The following is a 10000-nucleotide window of genomic DNA, read 5'->3' as shown; positions in this document are numbered from 1 at the left end:
TTTGGGCCAGGTTAGTACTTTTGGATTTTTTCAGTAATTATCTAATAGGCTTGGTTAGTATTTTTGGGAATACTAGGTGCTGTAAGCTTTTGGGTTTCCTTCCCTACTTATATAATGCACTGGCGATTATAGTGGCTGATCTTTAAATTGCCTTCAGTTTGCAGCCTCCTTCGCTTACGGCCATACCAACCTGGCTATGCCCGATCTCGTCTGATCTCGGAAGCTAAGCAGGTTTGGGCCTGGTTAGTACTTGGATGGGAGACCGCCTGGGAATACCAGGTGCTGTAAGCTTTTGGGTTTCCTTCCCTACTTATATAATGCACTGGCGATTATAGTGGCTGATCTTTAAATAGCCTTCAGTTTGCAGCCTCCTTCGCTTACGGCCATACCAACCTGGCTATGCCCGATCTCGTCTGATCTCGGAAGCTAAGCAGGTTTGGGCCTGGTTAGTACTTGGATGGGAGACCGCCTGGGAATACCAGGTGCTGTAAGCTTTTGGGTTTCCTTCCCTACTTATATAAAGCACTTGCGATTATAGTGGCTGATCTTTAAATAGCCCTCTCTTTGCAGCCTCCTTCGCTTATGGCCATACCATCCTGGCTATGCCTGATCTCAACTGATCTCCAAATCTAAGCAGGTTTGGGCCAGGTTAGTACTTTTGGATTTTTTCAGTTATTATCTAATAGGCCTGGTTAGTACTTTTGGAAATTTTCACTAATCGTCCAATAATCTTGCAAAAAAAAAAAAAAAAGAGTCAATGCCCGATCTCAGAATGTAAGCAGGTTTGGGCCAGGTTAGTACTTTTGGATTTTTTCAGTAATTATCTAATAGGCTTGGTTAGTATTTTTGGGAATACCAGGTGCTGTAAGCTTTTGGGTTTCCTTCCCTACTTATATAATGCACTGGCGATTATAGTGGCTGATCTTTAAATAGCCCTCAGTTTGCAGCCTCCTTCGCTTACGGCCATACCAACCTGGCTATGCCCGATCTCGTCTGATCTCGGAAGCTAAGCAGGTTTGGGCCTGGTTAGTACTTGGATGGGAGACCGCCTGGGAATACCAGGTGCTGTAAGCTTTTGGGTTTCCTTCCCTACTTATATAAAGCACTGCCGATTATAGTGGCTGATCTTTAAATAGCCCTCTCTTTGCAGCCTCCTTCGCTTATGGCCATACCATCCTGGCTATGCCTGATCTCAACTGATCTCCAAATCTAAGCAGGTTTGGGCCAGGTTAGTACTTTTGGATTTTTTCAGTAATTATCTAATAGGCCTGGTTAGTACTTTTGGAAATTTTCACTAATTGTCCAATAATCTTGCAAAAAAAAAAAAAAAAAGGGTCAATGCCCGATCTCAGAATGTAAGCAGGTTTGGGCCAGGTTAGTACTTTTGGATTTTTTCAGTAATTATCTAATAGGCCTGGTTAGTACTTTTGGAAATTTTCACTAATTGTACAATAATCTTGCAAAAAAAAAAAAAAAAAGAGTCAATGCCCGATCTCAGAATGTAAGCAGGTTTGGGCCAGGTTAGTACTTTTGGATTTTTTCAGTGATTATCTAATAGGCCTGGTTAGTACTTTTGGGAATACCATGTGCTGTAAGCTTTTGGGTTTCCTTCCCTACTTATATAAAGCACTGGCGATTATAGTGGCTGATCTTTAAATAGCCCTCTCTTTGCAGCCTCCTTCGCTTATGGCCATACCATCCTGGCTATGCCTGATCTCAACTGATCTCCAAATCTAAGCAGGTTTGGGCCAGGTTAGTACTTTTGGATTTTTTCAGTAATTATCTTATAGGCCTGGTTAGTACTTTTGGAAATTTTCACTAATTGTCCAATAATCTTGCAAAAAAAAAAAAAAAAGAGTCAATGCCCGATCTCAGAATGTAAGCAGGTTTGGGCCAGGTTAGTACTTTTGGAATTTTTTCAGTAATTATCTAATAGGCCTGGTTAGTACTTTTGGAAATTTTCACTAATTGTCCAATAATCTTGCAAAAAAAAAAAAAAAAGAGTCAATGCCCGATCTCAGAATGTAAGCAGGTTTGGGCCAGGTTAGTACTTTTGGATTTTTTCAGTAATTATATAATAGGCCTGGTTAGTACTTTTGGGAATACCAGGTGCTGTAAGCTTTTGGGTTTCCTTCCCTACTTATATAATGCACTGGCGATTATAGTGGCTGATCTTTAAATAGCCCTCTCTTTGCAGCCTCCTTCGCTTACGGCCATACCAACCTGGCTATGCCCGATCTCGTCTGATCTCGGAAGCTAAGAAGGTTTGGGCCTGGTTAGTACTTGGATGGGAGACCGCCTGGGAATACCAGGTGCTGTAAGCTTTTGGGTTTCCTTCCCTACTTATATAAAGCACTGGCGATTTTAGTGGCTGATCTTTAAATAGCCCTCTCTTTGCAGCCTCCTTCGCTTACGTCCATACCAACCTGGCTATGCCCGGTCTCGTCTGATCTCGGAAGCTAAGCAGGTTTGGGCCTGGTTATTACTGTTGGATTTTTTCAGTAATTATCTAATAGGCCTGGTTAGTACTTTTGGAAATGTTCACTAATTGTCCAATAATCTTGCAAAAAAAAAAAAAAAAAAAAAGAGTCAATGCCCGATCTCGGAATGTAAGCAGGTTTGGGCCAGGTTAGTACTTTTGGATTTTTTCATTAATTATCTAATAGGCCTGGTTAGTACTTTTAGAAATTTTCACTTATTGTCCATAAATCTTGCAAAAAAAAAAAAAGAGTCAATGCCCGATCTCAGAATGTAAGCAGGTTTGGGCCGGGTTAGTACTTTGGATTTTTTCAGTAATTATCTAATAGGCCTGGTTAGTACTTTTGGAAATTTTCACTAATTGTCCAATAATCTTGCAAAAAAAAAAAGAGTCAATGCCCGACCTCAGAATGTTAGCAGGTTTGGGCCAGGTTAGTACTTTTGGATTTTTTCAGTAATTATCTAATAGGCCTGGTTAGTACTTTTGGAAATTTTCACTAATTGTCCAATAATCTTGCAAAAAAAAAAAAAAAAAGAGTCAATGCCCGATCTCAGAATGTAAGCAGGTTTGGGCCAGGTTAGTACTTTTGGATTTTTTCAGTGATTATCTAATAGGCCTGGTTAGTACTTTTGGGAATACCATGTGCTGTAAGCTTTTGGGTTTCCTTCCCTACTTATATAAAGCACTGGCGATTATAGTGGCTGATCTTTAAATAGCCCTCTCTTTGCAGCCTCCTTCGCTTATGGCCATACCATCCTGGCTATGCATGATCTCAACTGATCTCCAAATCTAAGCAGGTTTGGGCCAGGTTAGTACTTTTGGAATTTTTTCAGTAATTATCTAATAGGCCTGGTTAGTACTTTTGGAAATGTTCACTAATTGTCCAATAATCTTGCAAAAAAAAAAAAAAAAAAAAGAGTAAATGCCCGATCTCGGAATGTAAGCAGGTTTGGGCCAGGTTAGTACTTTTGGATTTTTTCATTAATTATCTAATAGGCCTGGTTAGTACTTTTAGAAATTTTCACTTATTGTCCATAAATCTTGCAAAAAAAAAAAAGAGTCAATGCCCGATCTCAGAATGTAATGTTCCCTACTTATATAATGCACTGGCGATTATAGTCGGTGATCTTTAAATAGCCCTCTCTTTGCAGCCTCCTTCGCTTACGGCCATACCAACCTGGCTATGCCCGATCTCGTCTGATCTCGGAAGCTAAGAAGGTTTGGGCCTGGTTAGTACTTGGATGGGAGACCGCCTGGGAATACCAGGTGCTGTAAGCTTTTGGGTTTCCTTCCCTACTTATATAAAGCACTGGCGATTATAGTGGCTGATCTTTAAATAGCCCTCTCTTTGCAGCCTCCTTCGCTTATGGCCATACCATCCTGGCTATGCCCGATCTCAACTGATCTCCAAATGTAAGCAGGTTTGGGCCAGGTTAGTACTTTTGGATTTTTTCAGTAATTATCTAATAGGCCTGGTTAGTACTTTTGGAAATTTTCACTAATTGTCCAATAATCTTGCAAAAAAAAAAAAAAAAAAAGAGTCAATGCCCGATCTCAGAATGTAAGCAGGTTTGGGCCAGGTTAGTACTTTTGGATTTTTTCAGTAATTATCTAATAGGCCTGGTTAGTACTTTTGGGAATACCAGGTGCTGTAAGCTTTTGGGTTTCCTTCCGTACTTATATAATGCACTGGCGATTATAGTGGCTGATCTTTAAATAGCCCTCTCTTTGCAGCCTCCTTCGCTTATGGCCATACCATCCTGGCTATGCCCGATCTCAACTGATCTCCAAATCTAAGCAGGTTTGGGCCAGGTTAGTACTTTTGGATTTTTTCAGTAATTATCTAATAGGCCTGGTTAGTACTTTAGGAAATTTTCACTAATTGTCCAATAAACTTGCAAAAAAAAAAAAAAAAAAAAGAGTCAATGCCCGATCTCAGAATGTAAGCAGTTTTGGGCCAGGTTAGTCCTTTTGGATTTTTTCAGTAATTATCTAATAGGCCTGGTTAGTACTTTTGGAAATTTTCACTAATTGTCCAATAATCTTGCAAAAAAAAAAAAAAAAGAGTCAATGCCCGATCTCAGAATGTAAGCAGGTTTGGGCCAGGTTAGTACTTTTGGATTTTTTCAGTAATTATCTAATAGGCCTGGTTAGTACTTTTGGAAATTTTCACTAATTGTCCAATAATCTTGCAAAAAAAAAAAAAAAGAGTCAATGCCCGATCTCAGAATGTAAGCAGGTTTGGGCCAGGTAAGTACTTTTGGATTTTTTCAGTGATTATCTAATAGGCCTGGTTAGTACTTTTGGGAATACCATGTGCTGTAAGCTTTTGGGTTTCCTTCCCTACTTATATAAAGCACTGGCGATTATAGTGGCTGATCTTTAAATAGCCCTCTCTTTGCAGCCTCCTTCGCTTATGGCCATACCATCCTGGCTATGCCTGATCTCAACTGATCTCCAAATCTAAGCAGGTTTGGGCCAGGTTAGTACTTTTGGATTTTTTCAGTAATTATCTTATAGGCCTGGTTAGTACTTTTGGAAATTTTCACTAATTGTCCAATAATCTTGCAAAAAAAAAAAAAAAAGAGTCAATGCCCGATCTCAGAATGTAAGCAGGTTTGGGCCAGGTTAGTACTTTTGGAATTTTTTCAGTAATTATCTAATAGGCCTGGTTAGTACTTTTGGAAATTTTCACTAATTGTCCAATAATCTTGCAAAAAAAAAAAAAAAAGAGTCAATGCCCGATCTCAGAATGTAAGCAGGTTTGGGCCAGGTTAGTACTTTTGGATTTTTTCAGTAATTATATAATAGGCCTGGTTAGTACTTTTGGGAATACCAGGTGCTGTAAGCTTTTGGGTTTCCTTCCCTACTTATATAATGCACTGGCGATTATAGTGGCTGATCTTTAAATAGCCCTCTCTTTGCAGCCTCCTTCGCTTACGGCCATACCAACCTGGCTATGCCCGATCTCGTCTGATCTCGGAAGCTAAGAAGGTTTGGGCCTGGTTAGTACTTGGATGGGAGACCGCCTGGGAATACCAGGTGCTGTAAGCTTTTGGGTTTCCTTCCCTACTTATATAAAGCACTGGCGATTTTAGTGGCTGATCTTTAAATAGCCCTCTCTTTGCAGCCTCCTTCGCTTACGTCCATACCAACCTGGCTATGCCCGGTCTCGTCTGATCTCGGAAGCTAAGCAGGTTTGGGCCTGGTTATTACTGTTGGATTTTTTCAGTAATTATCTAATAGGCCTGGTTAGTACTTTTGGAAATGTTCACTAATTGTCCAATAATCTTGCAAAAAAAAAAAAAAAAAAAAGAGTCAATGCCCGATCTCGGAATGTAAGCAGGTTTGGGCCAGGTTAGTACTTTTGGATTTTTTCATTAATTATCTAATAGGCCTGGTTAGTACTTTTAGAAATTTTCACTTATTGTCCATAAATCTTGCAAAAAAAAAAAAAGAGTCAATGCCCGATCTCAGAATGTAAGCAGGTTTGGGCCGGGTTAGTACTTTGGATTTTTTCAGTAATTATCTAATAGGCCTGGTTAGTACTTTTGGAAATTTTCACTAATTGTCCAATAATCTTGCAAAAAAAAAAAGAGTCAATGCCCGACCTCAGAATGTTAGCAGGTTTGGGCCAGGTTAGTACTTTTGGATTTTTTCAGTAATTATCTAATAGGCCTGGTTAGTACTTTTGGAAATTTTCACTAATTGTCCAATAATCTTGCAAAAAAAAAAAAAAAAAGAGTCAATGCCCGATCTCAGAATGTAAGCAGGTTTGGGCCAGGTTAGTACTTTTGGATTTTTTCAGTGATTATCTAATAGGCCTGGTTAGTACTTTTGGGAATACCATGTGCTGTAAGCTTTTGGGTTTCCTTCCCTACTTATATAAAGCACTGGCGATTATAGTGGCTGATCTTTAAATAGCCCTCTCTTTGCAGCCTCCTTCGCTTATGGCCATACCATCCTGGCTATGCATGATCTCAACTGATCTCCAAATCTAAGCAGGTTTGGGCCAGGTTAGTACTTTTGGAATTTTTTCAGTAATTATCTAATAGGCCTGGTTAGTACTTTTGGAAATGTTCACTAATTGTCCAATAATCTTGCAAAAAAAAAAAAAAAAAAAAGAGTAAATGCCCGATCTCGGAATGTAAGCAGGTTTGGGCCAGGTTAGTACTTTTGGATTTTTTCATTAATTATCTAATAGGCCTGGTTAGTACTTTTAGAAATTTTCACTTATTGTCCATAAATCTTGCAAAAAAAAAAAAGAGTCAATGCCCGATCTCAGAATGTAATGTTCCCTACTTATATAATGCACTGGCGATTATAGTCGGTGATCTTTAAATAGCCCTCTCTTTGCAGCCTCCTTCGCTTACGGCCATACCAACCTGGCTATGCCCGATCTCGTCTGATCTCGGAAGCTAAGAAGGTTTGGGCCTGGTTAGTACTTGGATGGGAGACCGCCTGGGAATACCAGGTGCTGTAAGCTTTTGGGTTTCCTTCCCTACTTATATAAAGCACTGGCGATTATAGTGGCTGATCTTTAAATAGCCCTCTCTTTGCAGCCTCCTTCGCTTATGGCCATACCATCCTGGCTATGCCCGATCTCAACTGATCTCCAAATGTAAGCAGGTTTGGGCCAGGTTAGTACTTTTGGATTTTTTCAGTAATTATCTAATAGGCCTGGTTAGTACTTTTGGAAATTTTCACTAATTGTCCAATAATCTTGCAAAAAAAAAAAAAAAAAAAGAGTCAATGCCCGATCTCAGAATGTAAGCAGGTTTGGGCCAGGTTAGTACTTTTGGATTTTTTCAGTAATTATCTAATAGGCCTGGTTAGTACTTTTGGGAATACCAGGTGCTGTAAGCTTTTGGGTTTCCTTCCGTACTTATATAATGCACTGGCGATTATAGTGGCTGATCTTTAAATAGCCCTCTCTTTGCAGCCTCCTTCGCTTATGGCCATACCATCCTGGCTATGCCCGATCTCAACTGATCTCCAAATCTAAGCAGGTTTGGGCCAGGTTAGTACTTTTGGATTTTTTCAGTAATTATCTAATAGGCCTGGTTAGTACTTTAGGAAATTTTCACTAATTGTCCAATAAACTTGCAAAAAAAAAAAAAAAAAAAAGAGTCAATGCCCGATCTCAGAATGTAAGCAGTTTTGGGCCAGGTTAGTCCTTTTGGATTTTTTCAGTAATTATCTAATAGGCCTGGTTAGTACTTTTGGAAATTTTCACTAATTGTCCAATAATCTTGCAAAAAAAAAAAAAAAAGAGTCAATGCCCGATCTCAGAATGTAAGCAGGTTTGGGCCAGGTTAGTACTTTTGGATTTTTTCAGTAATTATCTAATAGGCCTGGTTAGTACTTTTGGAAATTTTCACTAATTGTCCAATAATCTTGCAAAAAAAAAAGAGTCAATGCCCGATCTCAGAATGTAAGCAGGCTTGGGCCAGGTTAGTACTTTTGGATTTTTTCAGTAATTATCTAATAGGCCTGGTTAATACTTTTGGGAATACCAGGTGCTGTAAGCTTTTGGGTTTCCTTCCCTACTTATATAATGCACTGGCGATTATAGTGGGTGATCTTTTAATAGCCCTCTCTTTGCAGCCTCCTTCGCTTATGGCCATACCATCCTGGCTATGCCTGATCTCAACTGATCTCCAAATCTAAGCAGGTTTGGGCCAGGTTAGTACTTTTGGATTTTTTCAGTAATTATCTAATAGGCCTGGTTAGTACTTTTGGAAATTTTCACTAATTGTCCAAAAATCTTGCAAAAAAAAAAAAAAAGAGTCAATGCCCGATCTCAGAATGTAAGCAGGTTTGGGCCAGGTTAGTACTTTTGGATTTTTTCAGTAATTATCTAATAGGCCTGGTTAGTACTTTTGGAAATTTTCACTAATTGTCCAATAATCCTGCAAAAAAAAAAAAAAAGAGTCAATGCCCGATCTCAGAATGTAAGCAGGTTTGGGCCAGGTTAGTACTTTTGGATTTTTTCAGTAATTATCTAATAGGCCTGGTTAGTACTTTTGGGAATACCAGGTGCTGTAAGCTTTTGGGTTTCCTTCCCTACTTATATAATGCACTGGCGATTATAGTGGCTGATCTTTAAATAGCCCTCTCTTTGCAGCTTCCTTCGCTTACGGCCATACCAACCTGGCTATGCCCGATCTCGTCTGATCTCGGAAGCTAAGCAGGTTTGGGCCTGGTTAGTACTTGGATGGGAGACCGCCTGGGAATACCAGGTGCTGTAAGCTTTTGGGTTTCCTTCCCTACTTATATAAAGCACTGGCGATTATAGTGGCTGATCTTTAAATAGCCCTCTCTTTGCAGCCTCCTTCACTTATGGCCATACCATCCTGGCTATGCCTGATCTCAACTGATCTCCAAATCTAAGCAGGTTTGGGCCAGGTTAGTACTTTTGGATTTTTTCAGTAATTATCTAATAGGCCTGGTTAGTACTTTTGGAAATTTTCACTAATTGTCCAATAATCTTGCAAAAAAAAATAAAAAAAGAGTCAATGCCCGATCTCAGAATGTAAACAGGTTTGGGCCAGGTTAGTACTTTTGGATTTTTTCAGTAATTATCTAATAGGCCTGGTTAGTACTTTTGGAAATTTTCACTAATTGTCCAATAATCTTGCAAAAAAAAAAAGAGTCAATGCCCGATCTCTGAATGTAAGCAGGTTTGGGCTAGGTTAGTACTTTTGGATTTTTTCAGTAATTATCTAATAGGCCTGGATAGTACTTTTGGGAATACCAGGTGCTGTAAGCTTCTGGGTTTCCTTCCCTACTTATATAATGCACTGGCGATTATAGTGGCTGATCTTTAAATAGCCCTCTCTTTGCAGCCTCCTTCGCTTACGGCCATACCAACCTGGCTATGCCCGATCTCGTCTGATCTCGGAAGCTAAGCAGGTTTGGGCCTGGTTAGTACTTGGATGGGAGACCGCCTGGGAATACCAGGTCCTGTAAGCTTTTGGGTTTCCTTCCCTACTTATATAAAGCACTGGCGATTATAGTGGCTGATCTTTAAATAGCCCTCTCTTTGCAGCCTCCTTCGCTTATGGCCATACCATCCTGGCTATGCCCGATCTCAACTGATCTCCAAATCTAAGCAGGTTTGGGCCAGGTTAGTACTTTTGGATTTTTTCATTAATTATCTAATAGGCCTGGTTAGTACTTTTGGAAATTTTCACTAATTGTCCAATAATCTTGCAAAAAAAAAAAAAAAAGAGTCAATGCCCGACCTCAGAATGTTAGCAGGTTTGGGCCAGGTTAGTACTTTTGGATTTTTTCAGTAATTATCTAATAGGCCTGGTTAGTACTTTTGGAAATTTTCACTAAGTGTCCAATAATCTTGCAAAAAAAAAAAAAAAGAGTCAATGCCCGATGTCAGAATGTAAGCAGGTTTGGGCCAGGTTAGTACTTTTGGATTTTTTCAGTAATTATCTAATAGGCCTGGTTAGTACTTTTGGGAATACCAGGTGCTGTAAGCTTTTGGGTTTCCTTCCCTACTTATAT

General features: G+C 39.5%; 9 non-coding genes across 9 annotated transcripts; all 9 read left to right on the top strand.

Annotated features, from left to right (window-relative positions):
* The first annotated feature begins 172 nt into the window (after positions 1–172).
* On the top strand, positions 173–291 carry LOC132150781 (5S ribosomal RNA). The gene has a single exon (XR_009435962.1). It is a non-coding gene; the product is annotated as a 5S ribosomal RNA (ribosomal RNA).
* Positions 292–375: 84 nt separating this feature from the next.
* On the top strand, positions 376–494 carry LOC132150780 (5S ribosomal RNA). The gene has a single exon (XR_009435961.1). It is a non-coding gene; the product is annotated as a 5S ribosomal RNA (ribosomal RNA).
* Positions 495–955: 461 nt separating this feature from the next.
* Positions 956–1074, top strand: LOC132150778 (5S ribosomal RNA). The gene has a single exon (XR_009435960.1). It is a non-coding gene; the product is annotated as a 5S ribosomal RNA (ribosomal RNA).
* A 1131-nt stretch (positions 1075–2205) lies between these two features.
* Positions 2206–2324, top strand: LOC132149928 (5S ribosomal RNA). Its single transcript, XR_009435184.1, has one exon. It is a non-coding gene; the product is annotated as a 5S ribosomal RNA (ribosomal RNA).
* Positions 2325–3638: 1314 nt separating this feature from the next.
* On the top strand, positions 3639–3757 carry LOC132149927 (5S ribosomal RNA). The gene has a single exon (XR_009435183.1). It is a non-coding gene; the product is annotated as a 5S ribosomal RNA (ribosomal RNA).
* Positions 3758–5414: 1657 nt separating this feature from the next.
* On the top strand, positions 5415–5533 carry LOC132149926 (5S ribosomal RNA). Its single transcript, XR_009435182.1, has one exon. It is a non-coding gene; the product is annotated as a 5S ribosomal RNA (ribosomal RNA).
* Positions 5534–6846: 1313 nt separating this feature from the next.
* Positions 6847–6965, top strand: LOC132149925 (5S ribosomal RNA). Its single transcript, XR_009435181.1, has one exon. It is a non-coding gene; the product is annotated as a 5S ribosomal RNA (ribosomal RNA).
* A 1649-nt stretch (positions 6966–8614) lies between these two features.
* Positions 8615–8733, top strand: LOC132150777 (5S ribosomal RNA). Its single transcript, XR_009435959.1, has one exon. It is a non-coding gene; the product is annotated as a 5S ribosomal RNA (ribosomal RNA).
* Positions 8734–9335: 602 nt separating this feature from the next.
* On the top strand, positions 9336–9454 carry LOC132150083 (5S ribosomal RNA). Its single transcript, XR_009435329.1, has one exon. It is a non-coding gene; the product is annotated as a 5S ribosomal RNA (ribosomal RNA).
* Positions 9455–10000: the final 546 nt, after the last annotated feature.

The sequence above is a fragment of the Carassius carassius genome, chromosome 9, assembly GCF_963082965.1.
Source record: "Carassius carassius chromosome 9, fCarCar2.1, whole genome shotgun sequence".
NCBI lineage: Eukaryota > Metazoa > Chordata > Actinopteri > Cypriniformes > Cyprinidae > Carassius > Carassius carassius.
This window is presented reverse-complemented; position numbering and strand designations above follow the sequence as displayed.